The following is a 12,185-nucleotide window of genomic DNA, read 5'->3' on the forward strand; positions in this document are numbered from 1 at the left end:
AACTTATCATGTGTTGCTGATATTTCTGTCATCGCTTCAACTTAATTTGAATCGAGAAACAAGAATGCCAGTCATCCTCCAGCCTCTCCAGCGATTTGGGCTTCCTGGCCGTTGGATCTGGCGGCTTGATGGGATCTGGGCCGTTGGATCCAGCCCTGGGAAGACCTCGCTCGTCGGATCAAGGAGGAGCTCCTGTAGCAATGAACAGTTTCACCCCTCTGTAAAGATCTCGTGCCACCGCGCGTAATTTCTGTCCCCCGTCGAGGGCATTTTCGTAACTTCACTATGGGGTATAAAAGCCCAGTGCCCATAGGTTTTCTCCCCAATCGTCTTCCTCCCTCTTCCTGTTCACAGAGGAGCCGCCGCCGCCGCCCCCGCCCCTTCCCCTTCAGCTCGCGCTCTTCCTCTCTTCCCCGCCCCCCTCGCTCGGCCGGCAGCCGGCCGCCGGCCCGCCGACTCCTTCGCCTTCGGGAAGCACTGCCGAGGCGGCCGCGTTGCTCTGGGTCGCGCGTCGCCGCGCACCCGGTCAACTCTGCATGGGTCGCCTCACTCCTCCTCCTCCCCATCGGGACCGGGCAGCAGGACGAGCGCGAATAAGAGGCACAACCCTAGCCCTCCCTCGCCGCCATCTATCGCTCCCCCGTTCATCCTCTCCAGCCGCCGCCGCCACCGCCACCCCAATGTCTCCTCCTCACGCACCCTCTCCTCGCCACCGTCGTCGCAAGTGCCCACGCGGGTGGATTAGGTGGTCAGAGCGGGATGTGACAACGCATCTGGCCGGAGGAGAACGTGGCAGCGGCATCTCCTAGCGACGGCGCTGGGGCAGGCGATGCTTCAAGGCGACGGGCTGAGGCGGCGGTGCAGGGATCCGCTCGGTCTGCTGTTGCTGGTGCGGGCGGACGGGGGAGCGGGTCGAGGTGGCAGCTCCGTCGGCGATGCCTAGGTAGGCCTCTCTTAATCCTTCTCCCCCTTGCCCCTGATATCAATCACTCTTTCTGTTTCTACCCATCTATGCAGTATTGTGTAAGTTTTGTGGTTCGTATGATTGAACATGGCGCAGACCGCTGGATTTAGATGTTGTGCATACATGTATCGTGCATGGAGCAGTTTCGAAACTCATTTCGCATGGTCTCTTTTTTAGTGCATATTTCATATAAAGAATTGAAATTCCAAATTATGCCTCTACATAAGTTGGTGTGGTCCATGTTAGAGCGGCATCCTGGATATGTCTCGAGTGCTAATAAGACGAGGGAGGAGGGGGAGAGGGAGCGAGAGAGAGAGAGAGCGAAAGCATATTGACCCTACACATTCAGTCCGTCTTACCAGGGAAGCACTAGCACTCCTTGATACAGAGGTGTTTGCTCAATTGTCGTGGTTGATTTTGTGTATTACTCTCGGTTTGGTCAGGGTCTCATGTGGGATTTCGTTGCAGGTTCTGAAGAGCCACCATTTGTTCCGTTCGTCAAGGATTCGACCGTCCTGCCGACTGCTGCTGCGTCGAGATGTTGCAAGCTATGTTTTTAAGGCGGTAAGGCGAGGCGAGGCGCTGGGGGCGCCTCACTGCCTAAGCGCTGAGGCATAAGGCGAGGCGACGCCTTAGAGACTTGTAAGCAATAGAATTAAGTAGAATTTGGTAGGCATTAAGCAACTAGGCATACAGCCATACACACCTTGCAACTGATTGTTGTAGAGCCCCCATCCTCTTTGCACTTGCTTTTCTCCCCAACAGAATTCTGCATCAACATGAAGTCATGAACAAATATGTTAGAATAATGTATCACTTACCAGTGCACATTCCACAAAAAATAGAAATAAAAGTGAGGCAGCAAACAAAAGTGGAAAGAAAGATAGCAAGTATGAGTGCAACTGCAATCTGCAATGGTCCACATAAGACAAACAGAATAATAGATAATTCTACATAAGACAAACAGAATAATAGATAATTCCAGCATAGCAAAAGGGATAAAGGTGGCCAGCTCAGCTCTCTCATGTCTCTCCACTCTCAAAGTCTCAATCAAAAGTCATCATCATCAAACTCATTGGCATTGGTGTTGTCTTCACCATCTTGGTCAACATTAGTTGGCTCTTGATCGTCATTGCTCACATCATCATCATCCTCAACGTAGTCTGAATCCTCCCCCTCCGCATTGGGCATACTTGAGTGTTGCTCTTGCTCCAAGTCCTCCTCTACCTCATCTTCTTCAGGAATTATAGGTCGTGTTGTAGTAGGTCTCTTGCGTGCGTAGTGCAGACGGACATTTGTCTGGCCCCTACGAAGTGTAGTTGCTGTCCTATGCAGATTGCGGCCTCGAAGGTTTGAAGATGCACCAATAGCCACATCAACATCCTCCCATGTAATGTCTTGATTGTCTTCAGGACAACCTCGAGCACCTTGAGGTTGTGATAGTGATGAGTCCACCCACTCATTGCCCCAATCAAAATCCTCAATGACCAAAGCCTCAAAGCTATTCTCGCCCTCCTTTTCACGCCTCTTTTGAAACCGTTGCATATTCTTCCGGTTGTATGAAACAAAGACAAGATCATTCAACCTTTTCCATTGTAATATGTTCCTTTTCTTTGTATGGATCTACAAAGTAGAAACAACAAGTGAAATAAGTAAATAACTTGCTGAAATCATCATTGAACAAACACAAATACTGCTTTACTAGTTGACTTACAAATTCAAACGTGCTCCAATTCCTCTCACAACCAGATGATGAAGCACAAAGACTAACAATGCGCTTTGCAAACCTTTGTAGGTCAATGGCCCGACCACCAAATGAACTCCACCAATCAACTAAAATGATAAAAACTGACACATATTAAGAGTTTGTACAGAAATTACATTGCTGGAACTGGAATTAACATGCTGAAATTAACATGATGCATTTAATATGACTTACGAGGGTTTCTTGTGCTCATGGTCTCGAGTGCCAATGGATTAGAAAAGCTTTCTCGTTGTTGCTCATAGAGCACAGATTGTTGATCAATCTTTTTCGAACATTGGCATCCGGTACCATTTTTGCAAGCACATCATTAAAGCAGCTCCTAAGCTCCCCAACTAAGGCATCATCATTAAAGAGCGCACACAACAAGATCTCGATTTGGAGGCTCAGACCAATATCCATAGTTCCATCCCGGATCATTTGACCGTTGTGGCTTCCTTGTTGGATCTTTCATTGGATCGTAGGTGGGCTCACCCCCATCAGCTGCTGCATTTCCATCCATGGTGCTACACTTCTACTACCTGCAGCAAACAACCAAACACAAAGGAATATTAGCATAACTGATAAAAGGGCTGCCATGGCATATGAAAAGGCTGCTGTGGCAGCAACTAAACTACTCTACTCATGCAGATGTAGCAAACAGCGACAATCAACTAGCCATTAAACTAATCAGCATTCAACTAGTCATTAAACTAATCCATTGTTGAGCACAACACATCATGCATCAGTATTCAACTAGCCTTTATTCTAATCCACCCAACAGGCCAACAGCATGCATTATTTTATTCAACCAAGGAGCATCCACTAAGGCACTAACCCCACTATCATTAAACTAATCACTAACATATGCCTGGCCACTAAGGCACTAACCACTATAAGAGACAAGTGAGCAACCACCAACCAGCTAGCACAAAACAGTCCAGCAAAGAAGAAAGAGAGCAGAGGAGGGTGTGGGAGAAGGGAGAGGGAGGTATACCTTACTGTTGCTCTTGCTTGTTGTTGCTGTACTGCAGAGGAGGAGCTGCTGGACAGGAGGAAGAGGAGGAGCTCCTGGACAGGAGGAAGAGGAGGAGCTGCTGGAGAGGAGGAACCATTGGAGAGGAGGGGGAGGAGCTGCTGGAGAGGAGGAGGAACCAGATCTGCTGGAGAGGAGCCACTGAAGAGAAGGAGGGGGAGGAGTGTGTGGATTGGGGGCTGTTTCTCTCTCTCTCTTTCTCCCCTCTTACCTGTTGGCGCCAACATGATTCCAGTTTCCCGCCTAAAACAGCTCCCCTGCCTGCCTGGCAAGCTAAGGCATCCAAAATGGACTAAGGCAACGCCTCGGACGCCTAGGCAGACGCCTCGGACGCCTTATAGCTTAAGGCGGACGCCTTAGACACCCACCTAAGGCGAGGTGGACGCCTTGCCCTCGCAGGGCGCCCTGACGCCTAAGCGTCGCCTAGGCGACGCCTTAGGGACGCCTTGAAAACAGAGGTTGCAAGGGTTCTGGTCTGGGAGCTCTTCTTTTTCCTTCCTATATATCTAGCGGTCTAATATTTGTGGAAGTGTTGTTATGTGTGGCTTCAGTAGTTTGTTAGATGTGTTGGCTGCTGCTAATGCTTTCTTGGATGCATTAGCTGCTCGAGGCTGAGTATGGTCGGATTCCTTTGATGGATTAGGGGATCTACTTGGGTCCTTGGTATTTTTTGTTGCCATGTGAGAGACTCATCCGCATGTCTAGATTCCTGCCAGTTTTTTTTGTTCCGTTCTGAATTTGTCTGCTACTTATAGGTTTGGCATGGACTGCTGTTGTTGACAGCATTGCCTCATGATACTTTCAGTAATTCTTAACGGTATCTTCAGTTATTCTCATGATATTAATCTATTCAGAAAGCTGCCAGGTTTTTTAGCTAGCTGTACGAATGTCTTGTAATCGGCCTTTACCAAGTAAAAACTGGAGCCCTTGTCATTGATTGGCTTTGTGTGTTGTTAGATATTGTATGTAGTTCTAGTAGTAGCAGCTGCTGCTGCATAATGGTCTACCACTTGAGTTCGAGCCAAGAAGAATGTTGGGCAACTACGAGGTTACATACATTCACTAGGTTGGGTACTGAAGTGCGTACATATTGATAATTGAATATTGAATAGGTACATTCGCCGGGAATGAGGGTCTGCTAATGTTATGGGCTTGATTGGCTTTGTGAGTGAGAGCAAGATTGTGCTTTGCAGGTATTATGCAAGCGCTGTTTTTATTTATGCAAGTTAGTTAGGCGGTTCACTGTCACCAGTGGAGCAGTTGTTGATTTAGCTTACAATGGTGACCGGAGATTGACTGAGTGTGCTTGGTCGAGGCGGAGCGCAAGGAGGAGGACACCTGAGTGGAGATCTACTGCGCCGCCAAGCCGGGGCTACTGCTGTCAACGGTGAGCGCCCTGGACACGCTGGGCCTCGACATCCAGCAGTGCGTCGTCAGCTGCTTCAACGACTTCGCCATGCACGTCTCCTGCTCCGACGTACCAACGATTCCATCCATGAATTCATCACTACACCAACCAACATGGATGGATTCATCTTCTTCTTCAGCAAGATCATCAGTTAAGTCATCAATCCCAGCTGATTGATTCGAGTTTTGTATGGATAGGATACATGTTGTTTTTGTTACTTGTACCAAGGTTCAGGACCTTGATGAGTTGGCTGATGATCCATGTAGATTTGACTTACCATGATCTGGATATGTATGCCAGTATACATTATTAAGTAATGGCTAAATGACTGGGATGTGTATGTCATCTTTAACTGAATTTAGATGTTTATTCAATCTGAATTTAAATGTTTTATCATTCAGCATGTATTTTCTTGTGATTTCTTGTGTTGTAAACTTTAATTAATCATCTTTAGCTATTGTCTATATATCCTACAGCTGGGCTCATGCACTTGGAATTCTTTGCCACCTGATAATTAATGAAGGTAGTATATCTTTGGATTGTAATTACCTTTTTGGGGCTTGGACTTGCTCTGTATGATATTGTATTAGTTTATTATTAGGCTTGAATGAACTGCAGATTTCGTAACTCAGTACTGTTGTTTGCCTATGCTTTTTCACTGCCACATGTTTTAAATTGTAAAGGTAAGCCGTGCGAATTCTACTGTTAACACAACACTTGTCTGCCCCTGATAAGTCTGGGTGATGATAAGGGTTTTAATTTTTGATACTCCTTGTAGGTAATGAGTTCTTTAAGCAGCAAAATTACCCAGAAGAAGTGAAACATTACACTGAAGCGCTTAGGAGAAACGTAGAGGATCCAAAGGTATTTTCTTGAATGTTTTATTATGATACTCAATTGCTTGAGCTAAAAAAAATCTGTGAAGCCGTTTCACTGTTATATTGGCATTGAATCGGTAAATCTGATGAGAACCCACATAAGTTTATGCCATCTGAATTAATCTGTAGGTGACCACTAGCTATAGGTGTTTCTGCAGTATAGGTGTTGTGTTGTGGCGTATTTTGTAGTGCTAAGCTACTGGCTACGTTTCAGGTATAAAGCAATCCAGTTTTTCAGGAAAGAGTACGACAAAGCAATGGAAACTTATCAGGAAGGCCTAAAGCATGATCCGAGTAACCAGGAGCTGCTTGGAGCGCCAGCGCTTTTAACAGCTGGGTGAGAAATATATGCTTTATTATTATTATTTTGACTTTATGCCAACACATTTGTTTTTGGAAAATAGTTGTTTTCGCTGATCCATTTTACCTCCTTATTCTTCTTCAGTTTGGAGATCTAGGGATACAAGCGCGTTCAGGAAATTATATGGGTGAAGACCAATAGACTTCAACGCATTATTCGAACTGGCCGCACTAGCCATTGGTAAGGTGCATTCTTTTTCTTTTGGAATTATTCAGTTCCCCGCATCTATTCTCCGTGTCATTTCTGAATTTGGTAAGGTGCATTCTTTTTATTTGGCAAACAGAGCAGGCAGGAGGAGGAAGCAGAGAGGGAGAGGGCGAGGAGATCCTGGTCTGCACCTTGCGTCTCCCACAAGCTACTGCAACGGGAGAATCGTATACCCAAAATCTTTCTCAAAGCCTACAGCTACTGCCTCCCCAAGCAATGCCAACCTGCAGCAACAAGATAAGCTACACTCTGTTTATGTATTACATATTTCATTCAACTATGCCCCTCTCTTTAATCTTCCCATTGTGAATAGGTTATATGGTAATATAAATAGCTGATTTGATAATGGAAAAAACTGATTTGATAATAGAAATAGCTGGTTTGATACAAACATATTGCTAACTCCTTAGGTGTAATGTTGTTTAAAAGATGCCACGGTCGTATATTTTTTTCATGAGACAAACATGTATTTGTTTGTTTGTAGGGTTCAGATTTTAAGATCTCTGGTGGGCTTCTATAGGATTGGTAGAAGAGGAGGACCAGAGCTGACCAACTCTTCTCAAGGTCACCTTTCTACAACAATGTAAGCAGCTTCCCTCAAGAAACTTATCGAGTCTTCTGATCGACGCATCATGAATCGGGCATTTAGTTGATAGATGTATCAGTGTTGTGTATTTCCAGATTGTACTCAAACTAACTTGGCCCCTATATTAAAGATGCATGGCTTGATTTTGAAATTATGGTTATGAACACAAAGCTAATTTGTACTCTATTCTACACTACTGTCCCTTGGACAGTGATCCCACAATTGAGAGGAAGCCAAACATAGGGACATATGTTTTCCTTCATCCAATCCAATGGTTTTTCCTTAAGGCCATTGAATACATCATGTAACCCCACATAAATGGTTGGGAACCAGATAAATTTAATTTATCTTCAATACCATCTCCAAAATATTGCTGCTGCATGTATTAGGCAGGATCTATCAGAGTTATTGCTATGTATATGTTGTGAATCTGCCAATGTAGTCAATTTGCGGTTCTATCATATTTCTTAGTTCAAGCCCCTGAGATAATGCGTTTAAATTTATGAACTCAAACAGTTCAAGATTCAGTAAAAATGCACGATGATCTTTACAAATTATCTATTTTTCTATGGGACTTCGAAGATAATAAATTAGGTGCATAGTAGTGGCATGTTACATGGTCTAGGTAGGTTCTAAGGAAGGGGAGTGTTGGATCAGTCTCATATTCATATTGGTGCGTGTGGTGATAACTGAGATAGGACGCTGTGGCATGCTTTTGTGTTGTTGGTAGTTAGTGTGGATCGCTTAATTGGTCCTCTTGAATGGGTAGATCAATCTGGTGCCAGCTTAGGGGACGGGTTAGGTGTTATATGCTAGCTTTTCTGTTTATTGGGATGGTCAAAATTGTTATACACCATTTTCAGGGTTTCAGTCTTGTTAGTTGCAGGTGTCTGACAGATGGTTGTTCACCCTTATGAGGTGTACCAAGCGAAAATTCCACTGCTGTGCTACTGAACCTTGGTCGTGCAAGCTAATCTAATGGATGTCAGTTAACTCCTTGTGTACACATAGTCCGTATGTTATGTGTGGGGAAATGAAATGAAGTAATATATAAATATGTGAATGTATGCCTTTTATTTATTTTATTTTATTGACGAGCATGGCATGAGTTCTTCCGTTTTTATTAAAGATAGGAAAAAGGGGGGGAAATACTTAGTTCCTTGGTTAATGTCTTTTTATTTTATTTTATCATTTTCTCAGTGTGTTATGAGTCATCGTTGGCCATACAGTTATGGTTTCGTAAACAAAAATAACGCTTTGGCTCTGTGTGGTGCCTCGACACATCATATATACATGGATAGTGAAATATCGGGTCTACCTTATTCACATAGTTATTCTTATCAGCATACAGAGCAGAAGACTCGACGCATGCTTGGTTGAGTAACCATAGACTCACCAATGTAGTCTATGTATTCTTACACTGGCCATACATAAAAAAAATGTGTGTTCATTGACCGGTTTTGCTCAAAATAAAAAATTGTAGCTCATACCTTAAGACCGACCGTCGATTGCTTCTTTTTTTAATTGTTTCCAATAATGTTATTTTTGCATATTTATGTTGTCCTGCGCATGTATGTTCCTTTGCTGCTCATTTATCAATCATATATTTATGTTTTCTCTATACCATTTCCAAACACTCAGGTGGACCAGACTATCGTGAGAATTTTTAGCAGAATGATTCTTGATATTATGTTGGATCATGTTGGAATTCCTAGAGCTATTTATCGGAGAAGGATGTACCCGCATAACACAATGACTGTCACCGTGCTTTTCTACCGGAGAAATGCACGCATTTGAGTATTTCTGTCAGCCATCTTCGTAAACAAATGTTTGTTGTTTCCTTGGTATTTATTTCCATTGGCAAAACGCTGCTTATCGGCGGTTGGAACTATGCTTCCAGCAGTATCACTTGCCATGATGAGCTACATCATTAATTCTCATTTTGTGTACTTATCAACTAAAAAGCACGGACACGGGGACGGAAAGACGGGGATACGGATACGGGATACGGGATTTTCCAAAAACAGCCATTCGGGGATACGGCGAGTATATATAAAATAAAATAAAAATATGCCATGTAATACAGAGTTAAGACAGAAAATTAAAGAGAAATAGATCAAAATAAAGAATAGACTAGAGTACTGCCCCATTTGGTGTCTCTTTTATCAAGTGCTTGATCGATCCTCGTCCCCCCATCTCATTGTAAGTTGCATCTTGCAAAACACATCAAACACAAATTGGCTACCAGCTGTGGCGCTCCCAGATGCCATGCCACTTGCTAGTTGCTACCTATCAACAAGTGTGCAGCAACAAAAGCTGTTAAATTCAGAAATAGGCAATAGCACTAGCAGGCTAGCAGCAGCAGCAGCAGCCCAAGCAGCACAAGCGAGCAGCAACAGCATAACAAACAGCAGCAGCACAAGCAGAGAGGTAGCAACAACAAGTCAACAACAAGCTAGCAAGTATCTAGACCCAGTAGCTTAATCCCTTAATAATGGAACAAAATCTGAATCTGAAGAATAAAAGAGGAAGAGGTTGAAGAATGGAGAAGCTGCTGGGTTACCTACAGGCTACAGCTGCGAGGAGCCGAGGAGGCGAGGAGAGAGAGAGACTGCTGCTGCTGGTGCTGGATGGAGGAGTCGCCGTCGAATCCAGGAGTCGCCGGCGCCGGCGGCGGCGAGTCCAGGTGGTGGGAACTTCGATCCAGAAGGTGGCGGCTCCTTCTGTTCGAGCTGGGAAGCAGGGAGCAGCTCGTATGGCACGCTGGAGACCCTGCAAAATAGGGTTACATATTGGACCGTGGCTGGCCCGGGGGTGTGTTTTTGGGCCAGGCCGTATCCCTAACGTGTCCCTGCGTATCCCGGCGTATCCCAGTCGTTTTTTCTTTTTCTTTAATTCAAATTTCGGGGATACTCCAAAATTCGCGTATCCTGCCGTATCCCGCCGTATCCCCGTATCCCGCCGTATCAGGACGGCAGTTCGGCGATTCCTGGCGTGTCCGTGCTTTTTAGCTTATCAAGGCTGCTATCTAATTTTGTCACTTGCCTTTTGTATAGTCTTTTGTATGCCTTGCTTACACTACTGTACTATCCAGCTGCCCTGTAGTGTGCTACTTATTTTTCTGTCTCTTTCTTTGAAATGACTTGCCCTAATTATTACCACTGGTCTTTAGACTTGTCAGATGTGTTGCTTTCTGTATGAACATGTTGTAATCTTGATCATGTATCATTCATTTTTACTCCTAGGTTTTGTTTCCTACAACCTCTGTTTACATTACAACTTTGAAATAGATAGGATGTGGTCTGATTATAGTTATGATTTAGCACTGATTGTGTGGGTATGGCAAAGGCGACAACAATGTTTACTATCACCCTTTTTGGCTTTTTATGTCAGGTTGATTACATCTGGTCATTACATTCTTCGGGAGGAGACCTTGTGTTGAGCATGACACCCAGTCTGGCCAGCCTTGCAACTGCCAGCAACCCGATTCATCGACTGGTATTAACTTGCATAGTAGTTCTGTTTAGATTACAGTTTTAGCTTCCTCCACTCTTTGCTTTGATTAGGTTAATTTCTATTCCCTCTGTCCCATAATATGAGAACATTTTCCAAATTATGTTAGCTTGAAAAACGTTCTTATATTATGGGACGGAGGGAGTAACAAATAGGATGATGATCAGGATGAATAATATTTCGGCATTGCTACGATTATGGTTCCACTCATGAATAACCGAATTAACTTGATGATCCATTGCAAGCAATCGTTCTAATTCCCATTTGGCAACCTTGAATAATTTGTTTAATCGCTTGAACAGTATGTTGAGCCAAGCAATGGTCTTTGTTATGAGGAGCCTGACTGCACCGAATATGATGAGTTTCCTGGGTACTATCCATCTGACCATGAGGACAACAATAGTGATTGCTTATCTGAGCTTGAGTTGTGGTGAATGCGACCGATGTTTTGACCGCATAAGAAGATGAAGTTCTTTTCGTTTATCGAGTAATATTATCATAGGTGGATGTGATGCCTCTATAGAGGCGTTGTGAATCAGTGTAGTAGCACACCACCCTATCCTTATTGTAAATTATGTGTGCTCATCGCTATGAGACAGTCCTTCGGATGGATTTACTAATCCATGGTTATTGTATATTATGTTGTAGTTTCAGTGTTGGTTCTCTAATTTACTTTCTATGCCTGTGTTATCATGTATTATTGCATATGCTAAACCTAGATTTCTACTAACTTGCCATTACCTGTTTAACCAAAACGTTGCGACTGGCACCCTCGCGCCAAGGCGCGATTCCGATCTAGTAACTTACTATGTGTTGCTGAGACTGTATTTGCATGGTTGTTGTATTTTCACTTTACTCGCGAGAGGGTCAAGGCCTCTATCAACTGAGAGCCAACAGAAATACAAGTGCATCAACTCGGTAAGAATTTGCCAACCCCTATTCTCCATGATACAAATTCATTTTGGCAGCTATAGAAATATCCTGTATCGTTGGAGGGTGGAAAGATCAACGAACAGATCTCCTCACGCGGCTCCCCCGCAGGTGCACGGGAGGCAAACCTGGCCGCCGGTGGGACGCCCTTCCTCGACTCCTTCACCGCCGCCAAGAGACGAGACTGGGCGAAGCCCGGCCGACGCCGGCGGTGGCGGGGTGCTCTTCTTCCCCACGTGCCGGTTGCAAGATGCAGGGCGGCTCACCCAGGCCTGGGTGTTGCGCTAGGTGTCGGGCGCAGCAGCACGACGGCTTGCCGGGGCTGGTGGATGGCGGCGATGCGCCGTGGTGTGTTTAGCGGCGCGGCGGTGGTGGGCGTGCCTTGGTCGCCAGGGCTGGCGAGGTCGAGGCCAGATCTGGGGCCTGGTGGCCCATGTCGAGGGCGGCGCGGGCTGCAGGTCTCTGCCCCTGCCATGGCCACGGCGGGTGGTGTGACGCAGCAGTGACTGGCTGGTGGGTGGGCCGGTCAGGATCTGGGGGCCGAACGACAGTAGGCAGCGC

General features: G+C 45.1%; 1 long non-coding RNA gene across 7 annotated transcripts; it reads left to right on the forward strand.

Moving 5' to 3' along the window:
• The first annotated feature begins 346 nt into the window (after positions 1 to 346).
• Positions 347 to 11,344, forward strand: LOC119278570. 7 transcript variants are annotated; one of them, XR_005137872.1, is made up of 12 exons: positions 347 to 943; positions 1,433 to 1,504; positions 4,200 to 4,214; positions 4,854 to 4,934; positions 5,057 to 5,299; positions 5,626 to 5,672; positions 5,928 to 6,013; positions 6,242 to 6,364; positions 6,473 to 6,568; positions 6,672 to 7,178; positions 10,575 to 10,679; positions 10,997 to 11,344. It is a non-coding gene; the product is annotated as an uncharacterized LOC119278570 (long non-coding RNA). The 7 variants fall into 7 exon arrangements; XR_005137875.1 differs by lacking the exon at positions 5,626 to 5,672 and adding an exon at positions 8,823 to 9,009; XR_005137871.1 differs by lacking the exon at positions 5,626 to 5,672 and having other exon boundaries at positions 5,033 to 5,299.
• Positions 11,345 to 12,185: the final 841 nt, after the last annotated feature.

The sequence above is a fragment of the Triticum dicoccoides genome, chromosome 3B (assembly GCF_002162155.2).
Source record: "Triticum dicoccoides isolate Atlit2015 ecotype Zavitan chromosome 3B, WEW_v2.0, whole genome shotgun sequence".
Taxonomy (NCBI): Eukaryota; Viridiplantae; Streptophyta; class Magnoliopsida; order Poales; family Poaceae; genus Triticum; species Triticum dicoccoides.